The 12,432-nt window shown below is 46.2% G+C and overlaps 1 protein-coding gene across 2 annotated transcripts in view; it reads left to right on the top strand.

Annotated features, from left to right (window-relative positions):
• The window catches only part of RBP4 (retinol binding protein 4), a 534,850-nt gene that overhangs the window by 351,841 nt on the left and 170,577 nt on the right, over nucleotides 1–12,432 (top strand). The window lies entirely within an intron of this gene.

The following is a 12,432-nucleotide window of genomic DNA, read 5'->3' as shown; positions in this document are numbered from 1 at the left end:
GGAGGGTGGCAGTAGAAGTTAACCCCCTTCAGTACCTTAGCGGTTACGGTCTCCTGTTGCTATTCACACATTTGAGAGACTGAAAACAGTCTTCGTGTCGGCTCCTGTCCTCGTACACACGGATCCTGGGTTACCCTTCACCCTTGAAGTGGACGCATCTGACGTCGGGGCCAGAGCAGTATTGTCCCAGAGGAAGACACCAAAGGCCAAACTTCACCCGTGCGCTTTCTTCTCCAAGAAATTCTCTTCTGCCGAATAAAACTATGACGTAGGGAATCGAGAATTCCTGGCCATCAAAATGGCTTTAGAAGAATTAATGCACCTGCTCGAGGGTAACGAAAATCCAGTCACCATACTAACGAATCACAAAACTCTCCTACACATTGAAGACGCTTGCTGGTTGGGGTCACGACAAGCACGATGGTTACTTTTTTTCCTCCGGTTTAATTTTATTATTTCGTATCTACCAGGTTCAAAGAACATGAAGGCTGATGCCTTCTCCCAACAATTCTTGGTTGAGGACAAACCATGTGACTGCGTAATGCTAAAGACCCCAACAGTAAGATAAATGAATAAATAGATAACCAGATACTTGTAGAGGGGACCCCTAAACATAAACTTGATGGAAGACAGGTACTGGGTTGCAGTCCCGGATGGTAAGCTCACTGATAAGTGACGCTGTTGTAAACAATAACACCAGGAAGATTGAGCATAATAACACCCTATAACGTACCAATTGTCGTAATAAAGTCCTGAACAGGAAAACATGTAGCAAGCGATTGACTCACTCTGAGTGCTGCACAGTCCATGCGATCCAAAGGTGAGGGGTCCCCAGGTGTGCTTCCGTCCAAGGGGTCCCCAGGTGTGCTTCCGTCCAAGGGGTAGGCTAGTAGAGAAGGAGAAAAACTGGAAGAGCACTACTGTAGGTATCAAAAAAATAGAAAGGAGGGTGCGTATCCCATAAAAAAGATTATTTATTGGTCATGGATAAACAGGGCAATGGAGAGCCCTACCAACGTTTCACGCTTCACAGAGCGCTTTCTCAAGGTATACATATCACAACTTTATTAACATATATATAGACACAGAATGACATAACCAGCCAATACTCACAGCTCACATGCGATCCACCCACTCTGATTGCTAATGGTCTTCTGATGTGTATACACCTAATCAGTATATTAAGACACAGAGGCGACTAGCTCCGCCCCCAACTACCAATCCGGAGACATGCGTGGTCTGGAAACCCCCAGTAGTACGCGCTTGCGCAGTGACCAGCTGAGGGAGAGTCCTCAATGTCAATGGAGGCCGTGGGGCGTGGGGAAAGTGCGTCATCAAATGGCCCTGACTGTATACCTCACTGGGGCTCTTAAGTGTGCGCGCAACTGCGCTCTGCAAGACACTAGTCCCTCCCCGCAGTGGGAGCAGACACAGTGAGCTCCGGACCATCGGCGGAGTGCGCTTGCGCAATACCGACCATCGAAGGCTCACAGAATACCCCAAGTGCGGGAGAATGACAAGCCAGAGCGCAGAATTATGCGCAGCACAGAGGGTGACCACATAGTGTGCTGTGAAGTACAAACACATAACAATATTAAAATCAATAAACTTAAAATATATGTTAACAAAGAAAACATATTTGTTGAACCCCCCCTGTCTTACTCTCTTCTAAATGATGTTAATCGACCAGAAGGGGTAAATAAAACTATCACTTGACATATGTACAGTATAGTCAAACCAACATCCTGATTTGTTTAGGGAGCTGATGATGGTGAATAAAATAGGTGGATATAGAATGCCAAGCAAAGAACATGAGATTGAGTGGAGAAACCTAATATAATGTGATGATAAGATGTTACTTATCTAGAAAGGTTCTCCCATACATATATGCCCATGGTTGCTTTGCACATATATCCACTCTGTAACCTTAGCTAGTACATCCAGCTGTTGAAACATAACAAAATGTATAACAAATATACATATAATTGACAGGAAAAAATACTCTATCATAGCTTCCAAGATCATTTTGAAGCTTATTATACAAACAAGTACAAAAGATGTGAGTGCAACCAGTTAAAGGGAGGAGAGCAACATATTGAGGAAACATTTTGAAAGAATGACATCCTCAAAAAAGCGCCTTAATCTTGTTAAAAAATAATGAATAAAAGAAAAGAAATTGAGAAGAGAAGGCATAATCAAGACAATAATATTTACCCTGTAATCATACATCAAATTGTATTAAATTAAATTATATGATTACATAATAGAAAAAACAGATGACAGGCAGGCGCACTGAGGGATATTAACACTTTATTACTTATATAGGGAAACAACGCAACAATAGACAACCACGGTCTATTGATAGGGAAGAATTTAAAACAAAACAAAGTATTAAAATATCTGGTTAGCCACCAGTACAAACGGGGGATGGGAACAAGTGAATACTAAATCACTATGAACTGCAGAGGGGGTCCGGACCGATCTGGGTACATACCCTATGTATGGACGGGGAGGGAAGTGTAGAAACCTGCTCCCTCCGACTGCAAACTCCAAAAGGGAAAGCCACACGTGACCTTTACGCGTTTCGCACGTAGTGCTTCGTCAGGAGGAGAAACAAATTGGCTGAGCATAATCTTTCGTTCCTAACATAGTGCTTACCTCAAGCTTCTGTTGCCTTGTGCATTCTGATCCTGTTTGTTCCTCTGTGTATTAACCTCGGCTTGTACCTGGACCCCCGACTTCTTCCTACCTTGGCTTGCATCTGGACCTCCACCTTCTCCGCTCCTGGACCCCGGCAGCCCTTTACGACCATCTGACTTCTCCAAACCCTGACCACGGCGAGTATGATGACTATTCTCACTTCTCCAACTCTGACCCGGCTATACGATTATCACTCTGCACTTCGGTCGCGCCCACGCGGCTGGAGGTCGGTTTATACCAACATCCCCACCTCAGCCTCGCGGTCCCATTTTGTTTGTGGTGAGCACCCGTTACATGCTCCCACTTTTCACCTCCACAGAGGTCTCTCAAATGGACAATATCTCCTCTACAGGACAAGGGTTAATACTCATGCTCACAAGCATCCCACCCTTCACCTTCGCAAAGGTCCCTCAGATGAGTTAACATCTCCCCTAAATCCGTCCCAATATACCACCATCACGAACAGCACACAAGTGGGCATGTGACTTAGATATGCAATCAGGGTTAATACACACGGCTATTCTAGTCAATTCACCTTTTGCCTGTGCTAGGTACCTCCAGTGAGTTAATATTAACCCCTTACTCAATTGGAAACATATCTATACACTGCCACCACCTGGGGTAGTTAAGCAAACAAAATATGTCAAATTAATATTTGCCATGGCTCCAGGTCCCTACGTATAATAGAAAAACGATGTACTTTAACACACAAAAATCCAAAAACGTAAATACTCTCCCCAGAGCGTGCAACAGTTCATTCAGAGCCCAAAGCATTACTTATTAAATGTTTTAATATATATAAAAATACAGTACTTGGGTTACATAAAAGAATACAAAAACATACAATTACAAATAAATGCAGAAGCTTCTTCAAATAAAAGGATAGAAAATCAAATAGAAATGTATGTATTTATGTCTTAATTTATATAGCACCATTAATATACATACAGTAGTGCTTCACAGTAGTAATACACGTGACAATCATATAAATAACAAATAATACAAATAACAGATCATGGGAATAAGTGCTTCAGACATAAAAGTAACATTTCGGAAGAGGAGTCCCTGCTCCGAAGAGCTTACAATCTATACAATCCCTATATAGTACATTACCCCAATGTTATAGGTTTTCTCCCAGAGAGGTCACTGGTTCAGAATATGAGATCTCACGTAAACCAACCCTCTGTCATAAATCAACTGTGAGATTGACGGTTTTACGACAGGAAAAAAACCTCTTACAAACGACGTTTGAATCTTGGCTCAATATCTAAATGTACTCATAACTTTCCTTAACTAACACTTACACACACGTGAGTCACATCAATACATTCAGGCACTTGTGGCAGATACAATGAGACTAAATATGAACATCTTAATCATAAATTTAAGTGACAAATTAATATCTGCCCCTTATTACCTCTTAAACATACGGTGTGTGTGATGTCAGAACGTGTCCCTCGGTGACACAATTACAGATTTGTAACTTTTATTATGCAGAGAAGATGACATCACATGATATTCTCATTTTTAATAAAGACACTCTTGGTTTGATATGTTCTTAGCTACGCCCCCTGGCCATCCATAAACTCCCTCCAGAGAATGCTTTGATGCTTAGCTGTAAAAGGATCGTGTTTATAAAAGTTGTTGAAGGGGCTATATTTTATTCCCACCTCTGCCCTTTTAACTTCAAACTGTAGCTCATTAACCCCTGAAGCACCACATGGATTAAAATACATAATATCTCATGTCATTATCATGACAGCAATTTATTTTCAACATCCTTCAGCTGGAATTGTTTCAGGTCCTCTAATGCTCTTAACAATATTTTATAGATCAGGGTACCCATTTCAGAGGTCAGGTTATTAAAGCAACATGTGGAATTTGGGGAATTTAACAAAGATTTCATGTTCTTTATCATCCACAATTGGCTGGTATTGTGGAGCGTATTAATTGGATTTTATTGTCCAGAATTGCAAAAAAAAAATTTGCTAGAAAAAGGTAGCACATGGCTACAATCATTACCTGCTGTTCAAATTACTATTAAAGGTACAAGCTCTTCTACAACTCAGTATACCTTTGGAACTCATGACTGGTAGGAAAATAACACTAACATTTTCACTTGAACCATTTCTGTCTACTCCACAGAAAGATGCTATTGCTAAAAACCAATAGTTGCAACTGCCAAAAACTACGTTAGGACTTGTGATGCTAGCTATCTGACAGTCAGACAATGTAGATTTATTTATATGAAATATGCTATTCATACAATATGCCAGATAAGACAAAGACAGGGCCTACAGAAATCACTCAGAATAAGGAATGCCTACTTAGGTTGTATTTCTCGGTATAAAGACTCAGCAGAATACCAGGTCAGTTAGGAGAGGAAAACACCAAAAAGAGTCACGTGTTTCCAACTAGAGGCAACGCATGTAACAGCTTGATGTGTATACCATATGTCAGTAAGTACTATACCATATGTCTGTAAGTACTCACAGAATAAATGGTTCGTTATCTACCAACTTGTATGCTGAGATGTATCTCGGAAGAAGAGATAATGGCAAATGACTTTTAGCAACTAGTATTTAGTCCCTTGACGTTTATTGAAATAATTTAAATTGGAGCTTGATTAGACATAATATCGCTCTTTAGAGGGGGGGTGGGGGTGAAGGTAAGCTATTTGCAGCTCTTTTGTTTTGTTTTCTCCCTTTTAGAATGGATATTTGGTCATGGCAAAATAATAAAAGATGGGCGTGGGGTACTGGTAATAAGGGGTGGGTGAAAACCCACAGGCGGTGATGGCAGTAAAGAATGAAACCTATGCCTAATCTGGTAGGTTTGGCGGGCTTTGGGCCCTTAGCGGGGTACTGCGGGCGTGAGGATCGTGAATCCCACAAGTGGACCCACCACGAGTCACGCCAGCATTAACAAGTTCCTGTCACTCTGAGGCCTGTCCGCAGCACTCTCTTCCTCCCCCTCGGGGGGAGAATCTCCCTTTTGTGCTCCATCTCAGCCTCAGAGACACCCGAATCCTTCCATTTTGAATCTTCTCTTATAACAGAGAGACCCTTAACTCCTATCTACCAACATTTACATAACATTGTGTAAGAACCTTTTTAACATGCTTCGCCATTTTGTCATAACACATATCCCACTAGTATCAGTTGGTCTTTTTTCCCCTATAACGTTAATATATATCTCATGTTAATAATAATAATAGCATGGTCTTGTATAGTGCTGCTAGTTTTACATAGCGCTTTACAGAGACATTTTGCAGGCACAGGTCCCTGCCCCGTGGAGCTTACAATCTATGTTTTTGGTGCCTGAGGCACAGGGAAATAAAGTGACTTGCCCAAGGTCACAAGGAGCCGACACCGGGAATTGAACCAGGTTTATTTGGTAGAGGTTTTCCAACCTTCCTAGTTTAGGCTACTTAATCCTATAAACCAGTTGTAGCTCTCTGAATTATATACATTACATTTTAACATTAGTAGTAACTTGAATTACTATGCCATATATACCTTTATACAAAAACATTTAGCAACCTGAAAATAAAATACAACACTTGTCTTCTTTATCATAAGCTATGAATATGTGAGACATTTCTCTAGGTTCCTCACTTATTTACATTTTCAGGATATAATTGCCATGCTTCTTTTAGCTGTGACTCCCCTCTGTTATTACATAGCAAGGACATAGCTCTTAAAACATATATCTCTTATCTCTAATGTTTTTGTAAGGACTGACCTGCAATCTCCATGAGGTTATTCACTCCCGCGTAATATTTGTAGATGTTTAACTGTATATATTACCCTTTAGCATTGGTTAAAACTCAAATGACTAAACCATATTAGCCTCTACAGAAAACATTTTGCATGCTGACCATGCTTCTTTTATCTGCGAACGGCATTAGTTATTACATAACATGAACAAAACTCATATAACAGATATCTCTTAACTCTACTGTTTTGGCGAGGGCTGGCCAGCAATCCTAGTAAGGTTACTCACTTCATCAGGGTTTTTACAAATGTCTTAATTGTATATATATGTAACGGGTTTTCCCCCACCCAATCGCAGATTATAGTGTGGGTGCGGAGAACATACAGTGTTACCAGGGTGTGGTGCTTTACCTGTTGGCTCACAGGAGGGCTGATCTTCCGCCACGGAGAACCTGGGGCAATATATTAAGAATAATAGAACTCTCATACTCGGTGCAACGCCTCCACCTGCGATGGTTCGTAGCAGAGCAGGAATTCTTCCTCGCAGGACATCACACAATAAACACATAGACTGTATGTATAATAACCAATACCGTTTACTTATGAGCATAGAAACATACGTGCATACCACATTAACCTGTGTCCCTCTCTAGAGGAGACACTAACCACAGCGTCTCTTAAGACACTAACGCTATCTTGCGCCACTGCGGACGCCCACACTTTATACGCCACGGCGGACGTCAACACTTTATGCGCCACGGCGGACGCCAACACTTTATGCGCCCCCTTCCACAGAATGATGCCACCCCGTGTCCAGTAACCCCACCCAATGTCTCACACTACCAAGTCATGTACATGTGTGTGTGTGTGACTGCGCAGTCACTATGTCTGGTGATAGGCCTTGTTGGTGCACTTGATGTTATGGATTACCTGGCGAGCACTCCAGTGCTCGGACCTGCAACGGGCTTCGCAAAGGATCAAGGCGAGCTCCTACACGATATCTGTGATCCACCACAGGATGATCCCTCGGGGGCGATCCCACCCTGGAAATAGTCCAGCTCTCTCCCAGCAAAACACGCAATGTTCTTTGTTCCCTACTAACAAATAGATAATGGGGCAGAGTCCCTAACCTAGGGCCTGTCCCTACAATACTCAGCTATGGTGACTCAGGGCTATCTGGGGCCTAGGGGGATTGCTGGCCTAGTGCAGGGAGTCACTGACTCCTGCATCCTACCTCCTTCCCCTAGCTGCTCCGTTCACCAACTGACAATGTGCTCAAGCCCGCGAAATGTATCCTTTTCCTTCTGCCCAGTCATGTCCAGCCCTATTGGCTCCCTGGTGTCATGTAGCTCTGCCCCTATGCACCCTGGGGGATGGCAATCCTGCACTGCGCATGCACAACCGCACTATTAATGGCGGCGCCCTGCTTCGCTAGCCGCCGGTACCCTAACGACGCGACCGTGGCCTTAGCAATGGCCCGATCGCATCCCCGGCAACTGGCCGCATACCGGAGGAGACGCGCTGCTCCCTGCTCCGGCCCCCACCTTCCGAATTGGCCATCGGGTCTGCCGCTTGTTCCCGGCAGCACCCGCCATCGATCCTGGCCCATATGCAGGTAAGAAGAAGAACGCAGGCACGGGGGGTAACCTAGCTACATCCTTCCCCTGGTAAAATCCCCAACGTCCCCGCTTGGGACACAACAATGTAACTATGTACAGAAGTTATATAATGAAAATGGCACAACATCGTTATATAATAAAAATGCAAAAACCACATACAATCTTAATTAACTCTAGATCAGATTGCACATTTCATTGAACATCACACTGACAGACTGCACTCTGCCGCGAGCCCACTGCTGAGCCTCATAATGGGGTGCCCCAATTTGATCATAGGTTACTCGGTTTGGAGGGTACCTTACTCTTTGGCTCCTGCGTGGCCGTTCTTCTGCAACTCCCTCGGGGGAGTAATAAACACAGTCCTGAGGCTCAGCCTCTTCCCTTGAGGGGATAAATGTCTCTGAACAGTCTCTGTTAGGCACAAAGCACGGGCTCTGTGCATCCAAAGGCTGTGTTGGTGCCACCTTAGTAGGCATTGGCCTACGGGGCCCTTTACCCATAGCTCCTCCGGGAGATGCCCCTTCTGTGGAGTAGTCCCTTTGAGGGGGTCCTTCCATAGGATCTTCAGAAGTTTCAGAGTGGGTCTCGTTATCGATAGTCTCTTGACCCACCTCTGATAAGTCGTACTCACCGTTGAGCGGTGTGGCCAGTATCTCTGTCTCTTCATCTCCTACTTGTGGAATGGGGAGAAGATGATTACGGTGCCATACCTTTACCCGGCCTTCAGTGTCTTTGATGCGATAGACCGGGAGGCCAGGCATCTGAGATTCTATTTCATACACTCCGTCTCTCCATCGGTCGGCCAATTTGTGTTTTCCCGGGACTCTCAGATTCCTAAGCAACACAGCATCCCCAGGACGAAGTTCCCGATATTTGTCCTTATGGTCGTATCGCCTTTTATTGTCAGCGTTCAACTTAGCTGTAGACTTCTCAGCCTGTTGATAGGCCTGCTGCAAGCTGTCTTTGAGTCTTTGCACGTATTTGAAGTGGGTAGCGTTATGTATCCCATCTGTCGATACGTGAAGGTGCACATCTACGGGCAGTCTTGCCTCTCGTCCAAACATGAGGAAGTACGGGGAGAATCCAGTTGATTCGTGTCGGGTGCAGTTGTACGCGTGAACCAAAGCCTCTACATGTCGACTCCATTCGGTTTTCTGAGCACCCTTTAGAGTTCCGAGCATGTCAAGTAAGGTTCGATTAAATCGTTCTGGCAACGCGTCACCTTCGGGATGATACGAGGTCGTTCGTGACTTAGAAATGTTCAGCATTTTGAGCAGTTCTCGGATCAACGTACTCTCAAAGTCCCTACCTGGTCGGAGTGAAGACGGTTGGGAAGACCGTAGTGCACAAAGTACTTTTCCCATAATACTTTTGCTACGGTGATGGCTTTCTGGTCTTTCGTGGGGAAGGCCTGGGCATACCGGGTGTAATGGTCCGTGATGACCAGCACGTTGCTTATTCCCCGGCTATCGGGCTCAATGCACAGGAAGTCCGTACACACCAGGTCCATGGGACCAGAACTCTTCAGATGGCCCATGGGGGCTGCTCTGGTCGGCAGGGTCTTACGCTGTATGCACCTAGTACAACGGTGACAGTGGCGTTCGACAGCCTCTCGCATCTTGGGCCAGAAAAAGCGGTCTCTGACCAACCCAAAGGTCTTTTCTATTCCGAGATGTCCATGCTCATCATGTAGGGACTTCAACACCATGTATTGCAAGTTTTTAGGGAGGACTAGTTGTCGCCTATCCGGGTGGTTGTGGTAGGGTACCACCCGATAGAGTAAGCAGTTGTCTATTTCGAATTTGTCCACTTCCCGCATGAGCAAGGCCACCAAGTCATTTGGGGCACGCTTTAGAAGGGCTGGGTTCTTTTTGGCAACGGCTTGCCTGATGATACTAATGACAGGGTCTCGTATTTGGTAGTCTACCAGATCTTTCCACCGTAATACCTTGTCCTGCGTTATGTTCATTCCTTTTGGGTCACAGTAGGCGGCTGGCACAGCCTGCGACCGACATCCCAATGAATCTGCCACCCTTAATTCTGAGAAGGCCACTTGGTCATTGATGATGCGGCCATGCTACACATAGCTCACACTCCAGATCCTGGGAGTTCTTCCCATTCCTCATCATCTGGAATAGCACTTAGCCCTGGCCTTCGGGAGAGGGCGTCCGCCCCGACATTCAAGGGTCCCGGCTTGTACTTCATTGAGAAGCTGTAATTGTATAGAGCGGCCAGCCATCGGTGTCCTGCTGCATCTAATTTGGCCGAGGTATTTATGTAGGTGAGGGGATTGTTATCTGTCCTTACTTCAAACGTCACTCCGTATAGGTAGTCGTGGAGCTTCTCGGTGATCGCCCACTTGAGAGCCAGGAACTCCAACTTGTGGATGGGGTATCTCTGTTCACTGGGGGTCAGACTGCGACTGATATAGGTGACAGGCCGAAGGCCCTCGGGGTGCTTCTGGTGCAGGACGGCACCCAGTCCATTGAGACTGGCATCCACATGCAGAACGTATGGTTGTTCGGGATCAGCATACGCAAGCACCGGCGCTTCGGTCAGACATTTCTTCAATTTCAGGAAGGCCTGTTCACACTCAGACGTCCATTTATCACCAAACGGTTGGCGTGCTGATACAGCCTTCCTTCCGATCTCTGCGGGGTATACCTTCAGCAGATTGTTCAGGGGTTTAGCTCTACTCGAGTACCCTTCCATGAAGCGACGGTAGTACCCACAGAACCCCAGGAAGGATCGTAGTTCTGTGACATTCTCGGGACGCGGCCAGTTCACAACCGCTTCCACCTTGGCTGGGTCGGTGGCGATCCTTTGGGCCGACACAATGTGCCCCATGTAGGTCACCGAGGTGTGACAAAACCGGCACTTGTCTAGGGACAATTTCAGCCCTTCCTTCCCGAGACGGTCTATTACTTTGAGCAGCCTCTCTTCATGCTCCTCCAGAGTTCTTCCGAAGACAATGATGTCATACAGATAGACGAGACACTCCCGCGGGCTCATGTCCCCGATAGTTTTCTCCATCAATCGTTGGAAGGTAGCAGGCGCCCCACATATACCTTGGGGCATACGCGTAAACTGGTAGAACCCCAAGGGGCAGACGAAAGCTGTCTTCTCCTGATCCTCCGCATTCATAGGTACCTGATAGTACCCGGATCGGAGGTCGAGCACGCTGAACCATTGACTTCCATTCAGCGCATTCAGGATCTCTTCAATGCGAGGGAGGTTGTACTGATCCGGTATCGTACGATTGTTCAGAGTTCGATAGTCGAAATACACAGACATACGGACCCATTCTTTTTCCGCACCACCACCATGGGTGACGCGTAGGGCCCCAGAGACTCCGTCAAGATTCCAGCAGTTTCCATATCGTGAATGACGTTCCTCACATCGTCCACATCCCGCGGGGCGATGCGACGAGAGCGTTCTCGGAACGGGGTGGCATCACTCAGTCGAATGGTATGTTGGGTGCTGCGACTGCACCCCACATCCATCTCACTCGTGGAGAACACATGTCGTCGTTGGTTCAACTGGGTTGCCAGCCGTTCCTTCCACTGGGTGGACAGCGTCGACTCACCGAAGTTGAAATCCAGATCGACTAACCGCTCATCCACGACCGCCGCCTTCACCTGAGGCGTGTATTCTACAGGGCTGACCGGATATATGCAACCCAACTTCTGGTCGGCATCAAATTCCATCGGGAAGGGGGAGAGATTCTGCACATACACATGGGTTCGTAGAGGGATCTTAGTCGTCCACTCCCTCACTTCGGGTAGTACCCTATACCCTCTCCGAGCTTCTTCTTCTTCAGGCGTACTCTCCAGAGAGAACAGCTGATCGATCTCATCTCGTTCGGGATAACAACACCAGACGGCCATTCTTTGCACTCCCCCTGGTAATATGGTCATCAGTCCGCATTGACGGTTGTAGAGATCCCCGTGACGCTCCAGGGCATATACCCGTTTGCACTCCTCTCGTAGGACCGGATCTAGGAGAGAGGTGGCTAGCGGCAATTCATTAGTCTCTTTCAGGTACGCTCGAATCACCGCTTGCACTATGTCAGTGTTGGTGCCCAGGATGATCGGATACTTGCACTGATCCTGGGGCTCCGGACATACCAGCGCCGCAACAAGCATGGAGTGTTTCTTGCCGGTTTTCAGTTGGGGTATTTCCATTTGAACCCTTACAATCCCATCGATGGGGTAGTCTTCATTACTTAACCCCCGTACTTTCACATGATCGGCCGCTCCCAGGGGGCAGTGTCTGAGGTGCTGTTCATAGAACGGGCGGTATATGATGGTCACTTGTGACCCCGTGTCCAGCAGAGCCGACGCATAGATCCCTTCTAGCAACACCCGCACGATAGCTGCGGGGCCTACTTGGCTGTA

The sequence above is a fragment of the Ascaphus truei genome, chromosome 8 (assembly GCF_040206685.1).
Source record: "Ascaphus truei isolate aAscTru1 chromosome 8, aAscTru1.hap1, whole genome shotgun sequence".
NCBI classification, from domain to species: domain Eukaryota; kingdom Metazoa; phylum Chordata; class Amphibia; order Anura; family Ascaphidae; genus Ascaphus; species Ascaphus truei.
Note: the sequence above shows the minus strand (reverse complement) of the source record. Positions and strands in the feature narration are given on the sequence as shown.